The 19160-nt window shown below is 39.3% G+C and overlaps 1 protein-coding gene across 10 annotated transcripts in view; it reads left to right on the forward strand.

The window, feature by feature from the left end:
* Positions 1-19160, forward strand: part of NAV3 (neuron navigator 3) — a 494512-nt gene that overhangs the window by 201997 nt on the left and 273355 nt on the right. The window lies entirely within an intron of this gene.

The following is a 19160-nucleotide window of genomic DNA, read 5'->3' on the forward strand; positions in this document are numbered from 1 at the left end:
ACCTTTCCAGTTTCTTTCTGCCAAAAGTTCAAGCCAAGAAAATGCACCACTCCCATAATAATCTAAGGTGCTATTTAATATACTTTTATCATACTCCTTCCAGTTTTCACACTCATTTAGGCATTTGAGTGACTCCTTCAAGAAGCACCACAGATTGTACACAGTTTCCTTGTACACAGCGTGACAAACAAACACACAGCAAGAACCCTACAGTTCCTGTTTGTCTACAAAGGTACTAATTTTTATATGCTCGTAGTTTTCCCTTGTGTAAATAAAATGCGTGCCTGGAAACAAATGTCCTAGGAAACCAGGCTGGGAACATTTATTTCAGTAAATTATTGATTTCCTCAAAAAGTTGGCATTGATATTTGAATGGACCACAGCTAATTGCACTGATAATTTCCTTCCTTTTCTCTCATCAAGGATTTACATTGAAATAAAGCTTACCAGCAACTTTAGTTAAGTATGTATTTACTGTTTAAATGGAGCTGAAAGCACTACATCAGAGTATGACCCTTTCCCTGAATATGTTCCCCCAGTGCCAGACTCTGAAGTTTGCGTTATTGTATAATCAGATGGGTAATGATAGGTCAGACTTGGTGGGACCCAGAGCAACACTAGCACCAGATAAGATGGTTATGACTCGGTGGGGGCCCTGGGGAGGCTGTTGACCATGGAGAACCATGCCTGCTGGTAGACGAGGTAGATTCGGTGTAATGGGATTGCTTGCAGTCCCATCATTTGTGAGAACTACAGGATGCTTTAAACAGTTGGCACAAGGTGAAGCAGTTTTAAGGCTACATTAATTTACACCAAAATATTGGACTGATACAGAGCTGGCTCAGGATCAGAGGAGAATGAAAGCAATTTATTGTGTTCATCTGTATGTGCTCCGTGTATGACATATATATGTATTAATACTGCTTGACATTTTTATATTTTTATATTGAAAGGATGAATAGCTCTAGAGTATTTTACTGCTATTACTTTATTTCTCATATTTAGTTTTTTATTTCCATAGATGGAATAAACTGATCTTGATAGCAGTTGACTGCATTTCTGTGCTCTATCAGGTTAACGCTGTTGACAGTGTGCTATTTGACTTTTGCTGCAATGTGGTGGTGTTTTGTCTGTAATATTTAATCTCAGTGTTTCCCAAAAAGCGGTCTAAGTTTAATGCATGCCTATAATAATATATATAGAGAAAAGGAATAGCTTGGTTGTGTTTGTCTAGAACTGAAAGCAAAAAAAAACCTTTTTTTTAGAGTTGCCAAAAAACCTAAGATAGAAATGGCAAACTAGGCCTTTGCAGTGAAATCTGGAAACTTGAATAGGATGTTTTAGTTTCCATAAAGCTATGGTATAAAGACATATTTTAAACTGTAGAATGGGACCTAGATAATGGAAAACCACCTAATTGTTCCTTATTATGAATAAGATGTTTTAATATCTTCAAAATGGTAAGGGTTTTTATCCTCAATATTTAAATAATTTTAAGTATTGGAGTCAAATTGCATGATAAAGATGTATTTAAATTCTATTCCAGTGCCTTTGTTAATCGTAAAAGAAGAAAAACATTAACAAAAGAGCTGAATTGACACATAGGCAAACTGAGAACTTTCAGATATTCAGCATAGATGAGTGCGTGCATTGCATCTTTGTTTTCTTGCCTTTCTGGTAAGATACAGTAATACCTAATGGGGTTAGGTAGCTGGCAAGAAAGATGTTAGCAGCAACGTACTTGAGGCCACAGTGCTAGGGTGGTGGAATAACAAGGAGCTACTGCCATGTGGGAAGGAAAGGATTACTTAAGCATCGAATTATTAGGCATCTAGCTAGATGTGTATGCATTCTTACTTTGTTAATCTCCATATCACCTCCTTCAGTGGGATAAGCCCCCAAACAGAGGTCTTGCCACATTGTGAAATCCTATTCTCAACAACTCTTCCTGTATTTTTATTCCTAGCCTACAGTTCCTGCTAAATATGCATATACTTATTTGAATGTGTGACCAGCTTGTTTATATCAATGTATGTGCCAGGCCTAAGATGCTTTTTGATTTTTTTTGTGCAGCTAGAAAAACAGAAAGAAGACAGTGAGATATGGATGTTTAAGGAATCGGTGTGCCCTTCCTGGAATAGCTGCTTCTCTACAAGCTCCTGCTTTGCAAATTCCTGCTGTCCCTCTGCAGGAACAATTCAGTCCATAACAGATGTGCTCCGTTCAGTCTTGCCCCAGTAGAAATCAACAGATAAATTCACACAGTTTTCACGAACAGTAAAAACATGAGGAGCAGGATCTGCTGTGCACTGTTTCTTTCGATAGATCCTCCTATTCCGCTTACAAATACTTAGCCAGATGCCTCCAGAGCCAACTGGAGTCAAAGTTTGAGTTTAAAGATAGCTGTGCACTACAGATGGGAGTAGTCTCACTAATTTGTCATCTAAAAATTAGGAAACTAATTTAAACTAGTCCTCTAGGTTGCTTTTGTCATTCTTGAAAGGCACCTTCAGAGATGAATTAATTTTTCCTGTATTAGGCTCCTGCATGAGTTAAACTGCTTCATAGTTTTGTGTTTCTCTGGGTGTGGATTGTTGATGAAGCCTAGAATGTCACCTGAGGCTAGATGCCTGCATTTTGGATGAAATTATCTTGTACCTGAATATTACTGACTTGAAATGATCAGACATTTATTTCCATGCCAGACAAACTTGTTATGATGCATATATAAATGGAACATGCATAAATAGATATGCAAAACCCAGAAATATTGAAGCATAGCTTTGCGAAGTATGTATTCTTTGATATATTCCATTGCAATAAGTTGGTGTGTTGATCTGAGCTGCTCAGGTATGGGAGCAGTGGGAGGGCACAAGAGGACTGAGCTGGGAGTGCGTGCCATTCCCCACTGTTCCAGAGGTTCCTTCCTGTGTAAACGCCCACTGCTATTGCTCCCCTTCATCCTCCGAGTCATTAAGCTCTGGCTGACTGACTCGCATGATGTGCCTGTGGGTGGTGACATTCCTTCCCCACCATGGTTAGTCACCTCAAGTCCTGTACCTCAGTGCTTCCCCTGAGTCACCCTGTGGCCTCAGTGCTACCCCTGTCCCGAGAGATCTCTTCCCAGCTTTTGCATGCTTCTGGAATGCTGGGCTTTGTCTGCATGCCTTGAACTGATTTTGATGCCTGGCAAAGGTGACAGTGTTAGGGAAAGTAGGTCATACCACCTAATTCCAAACGAAAAAGGATTAGAGCAGCACAAGGTTTTGAATGGCATTAGCAAAGCAGTTGATCCAATGTAGAAACAACTCAGCTTTTTAAGTACCTGCAGACAAGACATGGCATCAGATACTCATTAGTACCATAAGCTTACAATGAGCTGTGATGAACACTTCCATTTGTGCAGCAGTGCCAAAGGGAGATTTGGTTGGTTGGTTGGTTGGTTTAGCTCCAGGCCCTAGTTCTTACCCTAAATACAAAAATCCTTCTGTTTATATGTTGCCTTCAGTGAAGCTATTTCTGATTTCTTGTGGTATAGGTAGGAGGAGGCCAAACCCCAGAAATTTTAGTGAAAGATCCAAATGAAAACAGATGAATGCATTTTAATTCCTTTGTGAGGAGAGGGATGTTACTTATTTTTTGCATCAGTATATGCTGTAGTTGGATATTCTTGATGGAAGTGAAGAGGATGTTGCTTGTGCTTGGTGTGATGACAGTGGGTGTTCTGGTAAATGGTTTTGCTGAAGTACATTGGTAACTCTTTGATGTGAACACCTAGTAAAAATTTCAAATCTTACTCCCAGAAGAAGGAAAAAAAGGAGAATTTTTTAAATGCTATTTTCTGCCTTACATTGAACTTACAACACCCTTCTATCTTAAAAGGAAAAAAAACAACAACCAACCAACAAATAATCTGGGGCAATCTCCTTGCCCATATCCTGAGATTGTTTCAGCCATAACCTTAACATGAAATGTTTATTTATTCTGCACATTGATACCACTCTAGTTATTCTGTGATTTTTTAATTTATTTTATTTTTTATTGCTGCAGTGGTTTTTCTCTTCTTGAGTTTTGTCTCTGCTTCTTCTAGTCCGCTCTTTTTTGTTTTTCTTTGTCTATCATCGCATCCAAAACAATTTTAAGAAAGTCGTTCTGCCAAACTTATTTGAATCTCTGAGAGGCCTTCCATTTGCCTTTGCTCCAAGCAAAACTATGCTTAGCTGTCTTTTAGAGATATACCTTATCTCTTAATTTAGAGATATCTTCAGAGAGACATTGTAAGAGATGTCAGCCTTATCTCAAGGGAAAAAAACAGTGATGAAACCTTTGATATAAGGATCTTTGATGAAAGTATATCTTCTTTCCTAATTGTTTTCTTTCTTAGTTCTCAATATTTGGTACCGTATGGAACACTCCCTCCTTGTGTATTAATACTTACAACACATCATACATGAGCCAGTGGACTGCTTTTTAAGGTCTGTGAAAAATAGTTTAAAAATGCTTACTGTAAGTATGCCTACATTACTATACAGAATACAGGATGATGTTTTGAGGTCAGCAAAGTTTTTGAGAGCCACTTTTTTTCTGGCTTAAGAGCAAGACCATATACAAGTTCTGTTCTTACCGCAGTGTCATAACTCCTGAACTTTCTCATCAGAGAAGGGTATGATGAGAAGTGCTGTTAGTTCTTTTCTTTTTTCTTATCTCTTAGGTGCTTTCTGTATTTATGTGCAGCTACTGCTTTTGATGTGAATAGGTTGTTCTATCTGCTTCCAGGTAATTATGGCTGTATGGTTTTTTTAGAAGTATTTGTCCCTCAGATTACCTTATTGAATGTGTTAAAGGAACTAAGTGACAAAGGCAAAGTCATAGCAAAAATAATCTTTCACGCAAAACAAGGAGAAGTAATTATTAGAAAATATTTTCTATCTTGGTTCTGTCCAGGCTGAGGGCAATTTATTCTTCCCAAAGCTGAGGGAAGAGAGTAAGACAAAAGGGCATCCTGAAGCTTAAAGATGATGTTAAGGAGAAGCACCACTAAGAGCTGTTAGGTACAGGAGGGCACAAATATAATAAATACTATTTTTAAAGGTTGTTGAGGCTTTTTACAAAAGCCACTGTGGTGTTCAAAGGGGCAGAGTGCTTCCAATCCACCTTCCTCAGGAGAGTTGAATACAGAGGTCCTGCAGTTTCAGAATCCCCATGGACTGCTTCAGGGTTTAAGAGGCTATTTCTCGTGCAAAGCGCACATGGGCAGGTTTAGAGTGGACCTGGCCATGTTGTGTCTGGCATAGGTCTCTAAAAACTCCACAGTCACAGTGACAGGAGGCCAAGAGCCAGCACCATCCAGCCAGGAATAAAGAACAGCCTGAAGTGACTTTACAAATGCTTTCAAGGAACATTGAAAACTTAGGCAATGGAAAAAAGAAAACTGTTTGTTGCTTTAAGCTTTTGTTCTGCCTCCTGACTTTGAGTGAATAAATACATGATGCTTGTTTAGAAGTGTTTGGGTTACCCTGCAAACTGAGATTCTGACAGATTTCCACAAAAAGGGCTTGCTTGTGCCAAATTCAGATGGTCCAGTCAGTTGAATAAATGGCATAAGAAACTGGGAAAGGCATAACTAGTCTGGGGTGTTTGAACTGCATGTTCCCATGAAGGGCACTGAGGGGTGTGCACACAGCAGAGGACTTGCACAACCCTACAAGTTCTGCTCCAACATCACCTTCCCTAATTTTTTTAGTCTCTGTGCACATGGCCTTGGTATTCGTTCAGTTGTTAGATTTGTCATGACCTCTGCTTATATAGTATGTATTCAATGATTGGAATATATGTAGCTAAAACAATTAAATAATAACCTACCTACTATCTACCTGTGGACTTCAGAAATTTTCTCAAGTCTTGAACAACTTCTTGTGTCCTTAGGTTTTCATAGCACAAGCTAAAACAATCCATCCAAATGCAAAGTACATGTTGTGGGGTTTTGTGCTCTTTAGAAAAAAACATTGCCTAATAATTGCCTAATGACTGCTGAAGGGCATCTGTGAACCTCTCATGTAAACTTAAGTTTAAGTAACTTACAAGTAAACTCGTAAACATCTGTTTTGCAAAGAGTGGACAACATGTAATTATATGTACATGCTATCATTTTTAAATAACCTTTGCTTCACATCAGACAAATTCAGATGGGTTTCTTACTATGTGGACAGTTTTTCGATTGAATATCATTGCAAGGCTGATTATGCAGCATTGTCATGTGCCCTCTGTATCACTGTGGCTGTTGTGTGATCAGAATTTGGAGCATGCTAACACAATTAACTGAAATATACTGTTCTTAAGATAATTATTTACAGTACTGTGTTGTATCACCAAGTGTCATTGCGAACATTTTAAAACCTGTTTTTAGGATAGAATATTTTTAAATGGCTTACAATACAAGACCCTTTATCATTCATATGCTAGATTATGTATTTTACAATATTTTCAGATATTTTACAGTGTTCCTTGGGATCCAAATCCTGCAAGTTTGTTTGACATGTACCGAAGTCACCTGTTCTGCACTGTGATAAATAACTCTTTATAAGAAAATACTTCTGTGGATTTGAAGTTGAAGAAATACAGTACATTCATCTACACAACAAAGGGATACATATTTTGCAAGAGACTCGCTTAAATCTATTTAGGCTAGTTGGGATGGTTTGACTAAAAAACAACACACTAAAGAAGCCATTTGCCCACTTTCATTCTTTTTTAATGTATGAAACATCTTTTTCAGTCAAAGAGGCATAGATGAAACTTAAGTGGTACAGCAGATTCTAGATCAGAGCTTGAGACTTAAACGAGTTTTGCTGCTGGGACTCAGGAATAATTATTAAGGCAGATAATGCCAATACCATTTATAATCTGTAACAAGATAATGATAGGAACATAAAATGAAGCATTGAAGTAAGTATGGCTTTTTATTACTGATGGTGAAGTAACATGAACGTGCCCAGGGAAGCTGAGAACAAAGCCACCTGGTGCAATGCTTGAGAGGCCTTTCTGTGGGACTGTAAGAGGTACATCAGTTTGATAAAATTCCAAACTGCTCTTTCCACTCTAACTTGTAGTTCCCAAATGTATAAATTCTTAAGAAGAAGAAAAAATAAAAAAGGGGAATAAAAATGTATTTGGGTTCTATATGTGTTCGGGAAGTTCCTTCAAAACATTTCTCAGTACATTTCCATCTGAAATGAGAGACATTCAAGTCCTACTAAAAAAGGCAGTGCTCTATTTTCAGAGGCCTTCAAGAACAACTGTAAGAATTGAAGGAAAAACTTGTTTTAAGGACTGTTCTGTTCCATACTTATTTTATGCACTAAATAATGTAGTAAATGGTTGGACTTTTAACAAAGGATATCCTTTCTGCAGTAATTTCTGAAATATGAAATATGACCTTCCCTCCTCCTCCAAAGAATTTATGTTCCTATGACCTACCTTGCTTGCATTTTAGGTGCCTATATCCATCATTCTCATCCTCAGAACTCCCACTCAGCAGCTGCCTATTTTGGCAGCACTTATAGTCTGTCTATAGCCATCCCCGGTTTTTACATTATGGATCTGTACAGACATGAAATTGTACTTTTGAGAACACTCAGAAGCAGCGTTGGCTCAACAGAGTCAAGCACCTTACCAGCAAAGTTTATTTAAAGGGCAGGTGAAATAAGCACCTGCCTACTGTAACAAAAAATTAGAGCTGGCAAAAAACCCCACACTCAACAACCCAGTGTTCCAGAATAAAGTATTTATTATTCAGTGGCAATAATTGTTTCCTGGTTTAAAAAAAAAAACAAAACAACAACAACAACCAAAAGCAAACAGCCAACAAACCAACAAAAAACCAAAACACCAACAAAAAACCCCAACCAAACAAAAAAAACCAAAAAACCCCAAACCAACAACAACAAAAAAACCAAACCACCAAACCCAAAACCAAAACTAGCATGATTGAATTATTTTTCTTCTTATTTTATCAGGGAGTTAGAAGGGTAATGGGAAAGGTCAAAAAGAGTAGTTTTGCTTGTTCTGAAGAAGCAGACAAAATGGAGAGCTGTTAATGGAAGCCCCCAGAGTAATAGTCCACTTGCTTCCGTACAGTTAAAGCAGCTGTGTGGGCTCTCCTGGAGTGCCAGCCTTCTCAGACAGCTGCCTGAGCTAGTGGTGCCATTAGTGCCATCCTGCACCACAGTCCAGGAAAACAACTGAGCACATAGTGAGATGGGACACAAGGTGATTAGCTACTGGTTTAGGGACTCATTTGAGAGGAGACAGGATGCTACTTTTACTATAACCATTTCTGTTCCTCACGTACATTAGTAGGACAAAATACAGAAAGGGTCTTGGAAGGAAGGGCTGGAGCACAATCTCTGTCCAAAATGAGTGCTGTAATCTTTAGCCAGCAGTGTTTGTGTTTTCAGTGAGTCCCTTTCTTCTTCATCCTCTGCTTCCTGCTCACAGCTTCCCAAATCGTGAATTATTTTCTTCATAGTGGTGTGGCTGCAATGAGAGTATGCCCTTCCTAATCCTTTACAGAAGTCTTTAGTCCCAAGGGCTGATTGCGTGGGAGGTAGAAGATATGGATTTAATTACATTTGAAGGCAGTGGCCCTTTAAAGTGAGCTAGTCGATCCCTAGCCTTCATTTCTAGTCTGTTATCCAAGAGACGGTATCACTAGAATATATATTTTAAAAGGAAACACAGGACAGCAAGTGAAGAGTTGCAGATGAGGAGAACAATTCCTTGAGGAAGAGGGTGGTGGGTGCCCTGTGTACAGCCAGTCATGGGAACCCAGAGAACAGACCTCAAACACAAAAGCACCAACTGTTTTGTGTCATAAGAGATATGGATTTGGCCTTGAAGTAAGAAAACCCCTCACCGTGCGCCTGGAGCTAATAGTATCATTTGTACTTACATGTCAGGTGGTGGCTATAGGAGGGAAGAAAAACAAAAATGTCAGGTAGTTGCTGAGCTTCCATTTTCACACAGCTCTCTCCTTTCTTTTCTTCAGGTATCAGCCTCTTGCTATTCTAGCTATGTAGTAGACTCCAAACAGATCACTTGATTTGCATTTGTCTGTGCCTGGAGTGAGTGACAACAAACCCTTCAGTTTGCATGTATGCCCACGACTTGGAAGTGTTTTCCAGCGTTCGGTCCCACATTGTCTAGTCATTTATTTCTGTCAGAAAATTCACGTCATATTATTGTGATATAACACTAAGAAGGAAAAAAACCCGCATTGTGTTTGTAGGAGGACAGAGATATGGATGTCATGGTTTGGATGCTCGTTTGAAGCGATAGAGTTCAATGCTCAGGCAAACGTGTGTGTGTGAGCAGAGCTTAAACCTCACTTGCCTCAAAGCCTCAATAACTAACTTGAATGTTCACTTCTGTCAGGGCTTATCTGTATGTAAGACAACTTCAGGTCATTATCCATCTTAGTAATTATCCATTATCTAAACTACTTTGGAATTCAGACGTGAAGTTCACATATCAGTATGTCAGTATTCAGCATAAGAACGTGCTAGTTTGGTATTAAAAAATTCTTTAATTAGAAGTGGTGCATTTAACTGTTGCTGGACTGATTTTCTGGGGTTTTTTTGTGCCAATAGGAGTAGATCGTGATGTTGCTATTTTAATATTGATCTAAGAGGCATTTTTCATTGTTTTCACAAATAAATTGTAGGTGGAAAAGTTTTGAGTGATGAATCATGTATTTTTGATACTTTGAGGAACACTGTAGTCCTATAGAAGTGTGTAGTGGAACACAAAAGGTGGGTAATATGTCAGATTTGCATGGGAGACTGCAGATTGAACACAGATGGAAGACAGTACCCAGATCATAAGGACCTCCCTTCTTGAGATGCTGCCTTTTTTCATGTGATGTGCAGCCAGAGGCTTCACTAGAGGTGTTTAGGCAGATTCCCCTTTTACAATAGAAAGGACGAGTGTTCAGAACATTTTTAGTACAAATCCAGAATCTTTTTCTTTCCATTGTATGATCCTTCCAGATCTGGTTGTGTTTTAAAAGCTGTATATGAGGCAGGTCTTTTGTTAAGCAATGAGGAAGATTATAATATTTAATCTCATTTGGGATGAAAAGCCTTCTGTTTTCAAAACTATGATAAGATTATTATATTCTCTTTGCTATTTAGGATTACTGACTGGCAAAATTTACTTCATACATAAAATCTATTGTTCTGGATGATTGTTAATTTAAGTATTATCATCATCAGAATGGGCAGGCCTTTATTATGGACAGTGCTTTCAATGGTGGCCAAAGTGGCATTCTGTTTTACTGAGCTTAACTTAGTCTTTCAAGCCCTGTAACACTGTCTTTCATTGCTTGAACTGAGGAAGTATGTGTGTAGGCTATCATCTGTGTAAGTATAATTTCCCTAAGCTTCAGCTAGGTAGCAAAAGGCAAAATGGTTGTGGACATGTGACCATTAGCACTCATGCATTCACCACCAAGACCTGTTTTAACAGAAATTAATGAGCTCAGATCACTTACACCTGAAATCATTAATTTATTTATTTAATATTAATGTTGCGTTACCTTTAGCACCTCACTGGTGTGCTGAACATGTGCAACATATTTATTCATATTAAAATCAGAGTTGGTGACAAACAACTTTTAAACATCAAAGTCCAGATAAAATCATGCAGGAGTTAAAGTGTCTTTTTATAAAAAGTGTAGCTCAAAAAGTAAACAGTTTATTTTGTTTATTTTGATTTGCAAAGCTATTCTTCCACATGAGGAAACCAGACAATTCAAATCAGTTTCTAAGCCTCAAAAAGTACAAGCTAGAGGGAGACTTTGTATTTAAAGTCCATTGCAATCTTAGTTGCCACTTTTTTCTCACAAGAAAAGAACAAAAGTATGTCTTAATATTTTTGCATCTTCATAGATCGAGAAATTTGCCTTCCCACACTTAAAAAGAAGTGCTGGAAAAGAGGGTTATTTTGTTCCTTGGGCCAAGTTCTTTAATGGCAAATCACAGTGTGGAAAGAATGCATCTGTCCAAGTTATAAATCCTTAAAATGAGCTCTGATGGAAAATCTGGAGTAGTTTCACAGTGGAATCTCCTCAACTTCATGTGAGGAGCCCCACTGCTGCTTTTCTAAAGCAGGTGCCCAGTCCATCCAGGAATGGTCTGGTTGATACCCAAGAGTGGCTTCTTGCTCATGAACAAAATAGGCATCAACAAAGCAGGGATGTTTTTGTTCTGCAAATTACTTCATGATTCCCAGTCAGGCCTGAGACGGTTGAAGTTTTTTCTCTGTTCTGTGTTGTGACACTGGTGAGCCACAAAGGAAATCTTTGTGCAAAACTCAGTTCATATTTCCCTTTACTTTTAAAAACTTGACTTTACTTACTGTGGTTTTATTTACTAAAGTGAATGCAGGACTGGTCATGAAACTTATCCTGGCAGTGACATGTATGGGACGTAAGATTCATACAGGTTTAAAGTATAGGAAGTCTCATTCAGGGGAATGGAATGGGGCCTCTGGTGGAGGGCCATCATTGCTATTGCTGTCCTAGATGCCCAGAAAAGTGCAAATATGGCTTTCTTTTTATGATTCTTCCTTTGGACAGGCACAGGTGCTCCTTCCCATATCAGCTGTTTCTTCCAAGGGAGAACTGTTTAGCCAGAAACTGTCAGAGACAGCCATGGCCCAAGCTTTGGCAGGCTTGGATGATGTTGAAGTGTATGTACACATACAGGAGAGAGAGGGAATTTCATATATTTCAGTTAGTTTATTTAAATTAGAGAATGCTGGCATTGTCCTTTTGACCAAATTAATTTCTTCACACATCAGTGCTACGAAGACCAAAGCATGTTCTCTTATATCTGTCACTACTGTAGCATCACACCAGCTTACAGAAGCATCTCAGTGTGTCTCACCGTTCAGGACAGTCAGCAGCTTTGTCTATCACATACTCCCTCTCCGTCATCACTTCTGGGATACATGTATGTCAACATTAGCAGGAAAGCTTTCTTTGTAAGGAAAACCAGTTTGGTACTAAGGAACCAGAATCTAAGGTACACATTTTGGGGATGGAGGGTTACTTGGATTAGTTCTCCTTTTGTTGCACGGACTAAATGCTGGTTCGTGAATGCAGTGCATTCAGCGTGCTCTTGAAGCATATCTCTCCATTTCATTTCATGTGAAGGGGATCTCTGAGAGAGCACAAGTGACAGGAGACTGTGACAGGAGACTGCCTTTAGAAACACACTCCTTATCTGAACTAAAATGCTAAGACAGATTCACTTTCTGAGTGATGTCTCCAGGTGTGACACACCCAGCAGAGAATCCTGGTCTTCCTCACTCTAGTAAAATTGAGATACTAGATTTAATCAATGTTTTATGTAAAAGCTGCATTGAATATGTCCTGTATTTTATTGCAATTTTACTAAACAGATGCTGAAATATACTTTAAAATTAAAAAAAAAAAATATATCTAAGAAATAATTCCAAAGCTGTACAGGCAACTAGATGGAGTATTTATAACAGAAAGTCTCAAGGTTGACTGTTTTGGAGCATTGCTTTGTGTGGCACTGTAGTACTGTCTCCTGTTAATTCAGGAAGCTCGAGGCCAATATTAATAACTGCGGTGGTGTCGCTCCCTTGGCAAGTATCGCTGCCCAGCAGCAGAAGTCTGCAGAGAGGCGCTGGCTGGTTGGGTCCTAGTCAGCTGCAGGATGAGTATCTGGCTCCTTCCTGCGGTACGTTACTGCTATTGCACAGCACCGAAGGGTAGCTGTACTCAGCCAGTAAACAACGATTAAACTAAAGCAAATAGGTGTGATTCTTTTAAAAGGATGAATGAGTCCTTTCATTCTATAAAGAGTTAAGTTTTTAGCTAGGCAATACACAAATTACTTAGCAAACCTTACACACAAATACATACTCAAAGAGGCTTATACTGTTAGCTTTTGTCTGGCACAGATGCATCAAAAGCCTTGCCCATGTGCCATTAGTGAATACTGGCCTCAAACACATGTATGCTATTAATTCTGAGTTGGGATTTGGGAAGAAATAGGAAGAAAGAGAGTACATTAAGTCAGTACAAATGTTACTTAGGTGATCATATCATAAACTGTAAGTGAAACTTGGAAATATAAACCACCCCCCTTAAAGCTGGGTAAGTCATCTAAATCTTGCCAGTGATTGTTGAAGAGTATTGTTTCTATTCATTTTCTTAGCTGGGATTAGTGAAGTTTTATTTAATTGTATTTTTATCTGAAAATCACTGAGTAGTGTTGATGGATACATGCTGCTATTTACAAAATAGAATTGTACTATAGGGATTCTGACATTTTGGTTAATTGGTATGTATCTTTCTAAACGGTTTTTATTCCTTAACTCATAATTGTTCTCATTTGCTCAGTGGGATTCAGAAACAGGGTTTGTGGAATGTCATTTAATACTCATTTCATTTTGTTAAATGAAACGCATTGACTTCCCTCTTGCCTATAAATTAAGTCATTCTAGTTTCATTTTCTGGACATATATTTTTAATTGTGCAAATATTTTTTCTTCTCATGTAATTTGCCTAATGTTACAAAAAGTGCCACCCCAGATCCCAGCTTTATTTATAGCAAATGAATTGCAGTGTGTTTTCTAAAGTCAGTTAAATCCAGACATAAATTAGATTCTTGATCTGTCTCTTATGACAGTCTAAATGTGAACCATTGTTTTCAAAGTTAGCCCTTTTCCTTGCTAAGTGCAGGACTGAAACTAATAAATTATTCTTTTGCAACCCAGAGAAATAACCTTCAATAAGAAAATACTTATCAGTCAGATCCTGCCTTCCAGTTGAATTTCCCTTGGTGTAGAGGCAGTGGGAAGGAGAAGGCATCTCATTGCAATCTGATTTCCTCGCTCTATTCTAACATTAGTCGATGTGTTGCCCAGCTTCTCTTTATAAATACAAACAGCTTCAGGGACACTCCAACATGTGTTTTTCTACCCACAATTTATTAGCCAAGAATAGCTACGTTGAAATAGAGTTGTGGTCATGCCCTTTTCTTTGGCAAATCCTCTTCATCAGGGGCTCTGGGACTTGTGTAGGCTCTGGTGGGTATTCAGCATCCAGGGTAGGCCACACACTGGAAAACAGCCCAGGAAATAGATATACAGCCGTTACGGCCCATTTGTAGCATACAGGAGAATAACAGGAACAAGTCATCAATCTCTTCCTCTATAGGCATGATTTGAATGAGCATCTATGGGTGAAAAGCTCTAAGTGCTATATGCTACCAATTGTCTCCAATGGCAACATTTTAAGCAGAGTAAATACGTTACACTGGGTAGTCACATGGCCCTTTAATTAAGTTAACAGTGCCATATTTCCACTTTGGCTGACTTAAAGTCCTGTTGTTGGGGCCTTGTAATATTTTCTTTTCCTCTTATTCCAGATCTTTAAAGAAAAAAGAAAAGGATTATGAAACGTGTTGATGTAACCCACACATAGAATAAAAGACAATCCTTCTGTGCTAAAAAGTGGTATTGTGTATTGCTGTGAAGCATTGCAACCCAGGTATACTTCTAGCAACATATTTTGTGATGGATAACTTTTCTTTCCATTTCTCCAACCCTTGTTTGCTACAAGAGGAAAGAAAAACCTGTGGGAATCTTGCTGTTGCCTACAGATTCCTCTTAGGAAATGGAATTCTTAAAAAAGTTGAGTTTTGAAAAATCTCCCTTACACCCAAAAGTATTAGGATAGTATCGTGCACAGAAGAGAACATGAGAGTGAGCACTGGGGGACAGCATTTCAATTATTTTGTGCTAGTGAATGAGGATACAGTTGTCTCATAGAGACTAATTTAAAGGACGAGTGATGAGAGCTGGGTTCTATCTGCTTATTCCCACATATTTAGGAAGGAAATTTTCATATAGCAGACAAATTTTGAAATATTTTTCAAATATAACCTATCCTCCTAAATGGCATGGAAATCTGTCACGAGGTCTTGGCATAACTCAGCTGGCAGCAACTGTTGTTCTTCCCAAACAGCAGCATTGGCACATAAGGGAGTGACAGAGGCATACTCTAAGTATGGAAAGCTGTCTTCTCAATAGCAACAGAAGACCATTTTCAGATCTGAAACTCTATATTCTGCAGCAAGCAAACAAAAGTATGCAGAAGGATCCCGATTCTTGGAATATGGATTTTCCCACCAAGTCTGTTTATAAAACTACCCAATAAAAAAGCATATAGAAGAAATGATTTCGACTCAGAATATCTGGGTTGTATTCCCAGCTCTGTTAGCCCTTCAGGGAGCCACATTAAAAAAAAAAAAAAACAAAAAAAAAAAAACCAACAACCCCCCAAAAAAAACAATCCTTCAAGAAAGCCTTTATACGTCAGTTTCCCTACATCTACACTACATCTACAGAAATAATAAATAGTAGGTGTGATCTCATTTGTGTCTGGAAAGCATGTTTTGCTGATTTAGTGGAAGGCACTAACAAAGTGTCGTGCATTATTATTGCATTAGGCTGACTGTACTGAAATCCATCAGTCATTTCCCACTTGGCACTGATTGTGGGTGGTAACATTTCTGTATTAGTTTTAAAGAGGATGCACTTAGTATTAATTATTATATATATTAATTATATATGTATTAGTCTTAAAGAGCACTGCCTGATGTATAATTACAGTTTATGATTAAAGCATTTTCTAAGAAAGGCAGTAACCTGTGAGATCCTTTCTTTCACTGTTAAACTACCACATTACGACGTGTATTGTTTCATTACAGATCCTGCCAAGCAGCTCTACTGTGCTTCTTACAGCTATGTGTGAAGTATCGAGGTGAAGTTCATAACTATATTTGGGTATCAGAGTTTATTTCCTCTACTCTTTTGAAGGTTAGCATGACGAGCAGTTGAGGAATGCTAGGGCGAAGCGTCATTAACATGAGCAGGCTGTGCCCGGGCTCGGATTGCCCTGCTGAATCCTGTTTCATGTCGCGAGCAGTTAAATCACCCGGCACCGGAATGAGGCTGGGACCACACAAACACAGCATTGAGTCTGTTCCGTTATCGCGCTGCAGAGAGTGGTCCTCTGCGTCGCAGATAGCAGCACCTCTCCCACACGTTGCCAGTGGTCAAAGCCTGGCGTTGGAGTCAAATTCTCCCCAGTCCGACGTGCCTGCCCAGTGGGGTGGCAGGATCGGAAGCTGGGAGGGAAGTGAGTAAGCCAGTGGCCCGGCCCAACACTGGCTGCCAGGCAGGGTGCTGGAGCGAGCCCTGGAGAGGGGAGGAAGTGTTGCAACAACTAACACTCATGTCTGAGTTCTTCTCTGAAACAGCCTCATCATAGAAAAATCTAAGATAAGAGGATTTTTGGGAAATATTACCGCACAGTTAATGCAAGATGGAATGATCTGTTTCTAGTTCTGAAAAGAGGGGGAGCATGCACAGCTCTTCCTTAGAGGTGCTCAGCACCCAGCGAAAGGGAGCACCCATAAAAAGTAGTCTGTTGCATGAAGTTACTGATTTTTTATCTTCTGATCTGCATGACTTTTCTATCCTTCTCAAACTGAGTATTATCAATGATGATGCACATTGGAGCTTTATGTTTTCCTGAGGAGTTAAACAAAATCGCTAAGAGGTCCATAGTTACAATGATACTTAAAAACTGTGGAGGAGGGGTTCTTTCTTTCTCTATATTTACATCAGAGAATTCTCATGTAAAAAGAATATAGTGGCATGTGTACATTCTTACAATTTAATATGTCTGTCTACATGCCCTTCATTTTTTACAACTGACTCCTGAGCAGTTGGGTTGATGGAAGAATGAGATGAATGAGAAGGGCATCCTATGGGGAAGGGGGGGGGGGAAACAGAAGCAAGTGGTGATCCCTACAGAAAGGAAATTAAATGTGACATTCCACTGCCAACTGGGTGTTGGTTTGCTATATTGCCTCCGTCAACAACTCTTCACTGTTATGATTTCTTTAAGGATATTTCTGAAGTGAAAAACCTCCTCTTTTACCATTGCCTCCTCCCAGTGCTGGTTTTCTACCATTGCATAGCTATCAAAATACTGACCATTAGTAGAATTTCAGTATGGTGTGGATTATAAATCTTTTTTTAACAAAATACTGTTTACATTATTTATGCTTGTCACTTTTAAATTAATGATGAAAGAAAATTAAGAAGGGGGTGTATGGGTGGGTCAAGTCCTTCTTTGAATACTAGATGTTTACAAAGCAGCTGCTAGAATAAAATTTCCTTGGCTGCTTAGTGAGAGGGTAGTTCAAATTGTAGTCAAAATTAGGATTGGCACACCAGATTATGTGTGGGTGTGACAAGTGAAAAAGGAAATGCTTGGTAAAGTATTTTTATTTGTAATGTGAAACTAACCTAAAATAATATTAGTGGGTATTAAATTCTCTGTGTTCCAGTGGATCAGTTCATTGGAATACAGAAAATAGTTCTGCTTATAGTAATAGCTCAGAGAATATTTAGATAAATTACTGAAGTTGAAATATTAGTAGCAGGGAATACATGATGCTATGGGTGTGGTATGTGTCTTTTATCATCATGATTTCATATTGTTCTAAATATGTGTTCATATAATCTTTAGAGTCTCCACAGAAGCATTCATTATATATTGTTACAGAGCTGAAGAAACACTTTCTTAGTTACAGTTGGCTTTAAAAAACATTTTAGTGGAGCCTTTCATGTCCCTCACTTGTAACAGCGAAAAAAGAGTTGGTATCTTTTCTCAGGGAAAACACAGGTGACTGATGCAGGCTTCTGGATGCAGCAGGGAAATTTAGGGCCCCCTCTAACAGCAACATCCTTTGGCTTTGGGAGAGCTGAATCTGCTTCCACAGTTTAATTCTGTAGAGTTATCTGAAGTTCTAAAGCTGTTGAGAAAGCTATGGCAAACCAGCTGGTGATCCACCTGCAGGAATATGGGAAGAAATAGGGTAGACCAAACAAGTTTTTTTGTCTCTTTTAATGAAGAGGGAGAAAATATGTGACAAAGGTACTCAGATAGCAAAGGAGTCCTTAGCATGTGAATGTGGACTGAGCACTGATACTTTTACTGGGTGGAAAGGGGATGTTGGTTCTCTGGGTAAGAGTCTGGACGGGGAATTGCATCCATCTTCCCACCCTGGCTCTATCACAGATTTCCTTAGTGAACTAAGCAAGTAGTTAATGGCTTTGGCCTCTCTTTTTTCTGTTGACAAAGTGGGATTCTGACCCCTTCCTCCCAAGGGTCTGTGAGGTTAAATGAAAGGATGTTTATAAAGTGAGCTCATATTGTTTTTATGGAATGGGTGCAGTTTCAACATTTTCAAATAATATTCTCAGCAGAGAAAGAACCTTAGATATTACATCTACTTACACAGTGATGCTGTCTTACATATATTCTTCCTCTCACTGGTAACATCCCACAGTTGTGGGAGTTTCTGTACAAGTCCTTTTTTCTGGAGCAAGGAGGGCGGCCACAGGCACCCCACGAAAGGGGACCAGTGCCCGCTGCCAAGGGCCACAGATACCCTCCAGCTGTGTGTCACCACCATGCCAAGCTCTGCTAGTCCAAGCTGTGTCTGTGTGCTGGGACACCCCAGAATGGTGTGAGCACCTCTTGGGGTGTACTTTTCCCTTGGTACATAGATGAAGGTGTCTGTTCCCCTTACCTCACCCTAAGTGAACCTGGTTCCCTTTGTGTGCATGCTGTCAGTGTTACCAAATGCTGTCTCTGAGTCTGTATATGCCTTATGAAATGCCTTCAACCTCTCTTTTCAATGCCCCACCCCCCCCCCCCCCACCCCCCTTATTTTGGAGGATGTAGTTCAGCTGGTCCTTTTCAACCTTTTGTTGATAACTGCCATTTTTGTGCTGCCTGTTGCTAAGTATTTGGTGCTGCTCAGTCTCACCCTTCTCCCCCTCGTCTTTTGGTGGAGAAAGGATGCAACATATTTCCAGAGTATATACTTACTCTAGTTCCAGCAATGAGACTACTGTACATCTGGTGCACAGTCTGCTCTGTGCACATTACAGCACACTGAGCTGTAGGCGAGGGGACAAACGACCTGTCCCAGTGCAGCGGGACATGGTGACTGCTGCAGAAGGTGTCACAGAGGAATCACCAG

This window comes from Falco punctatus (assembly GCF_963210335.1).
Source record: "Falco punctatus genome assembly, chromosome: 6".
Taxonomy (NCBI): Eukaryota; Metazoa; Chordata; class Aves; order Falconiformes; family Falconidae; genus Falco; species Falco punctatus.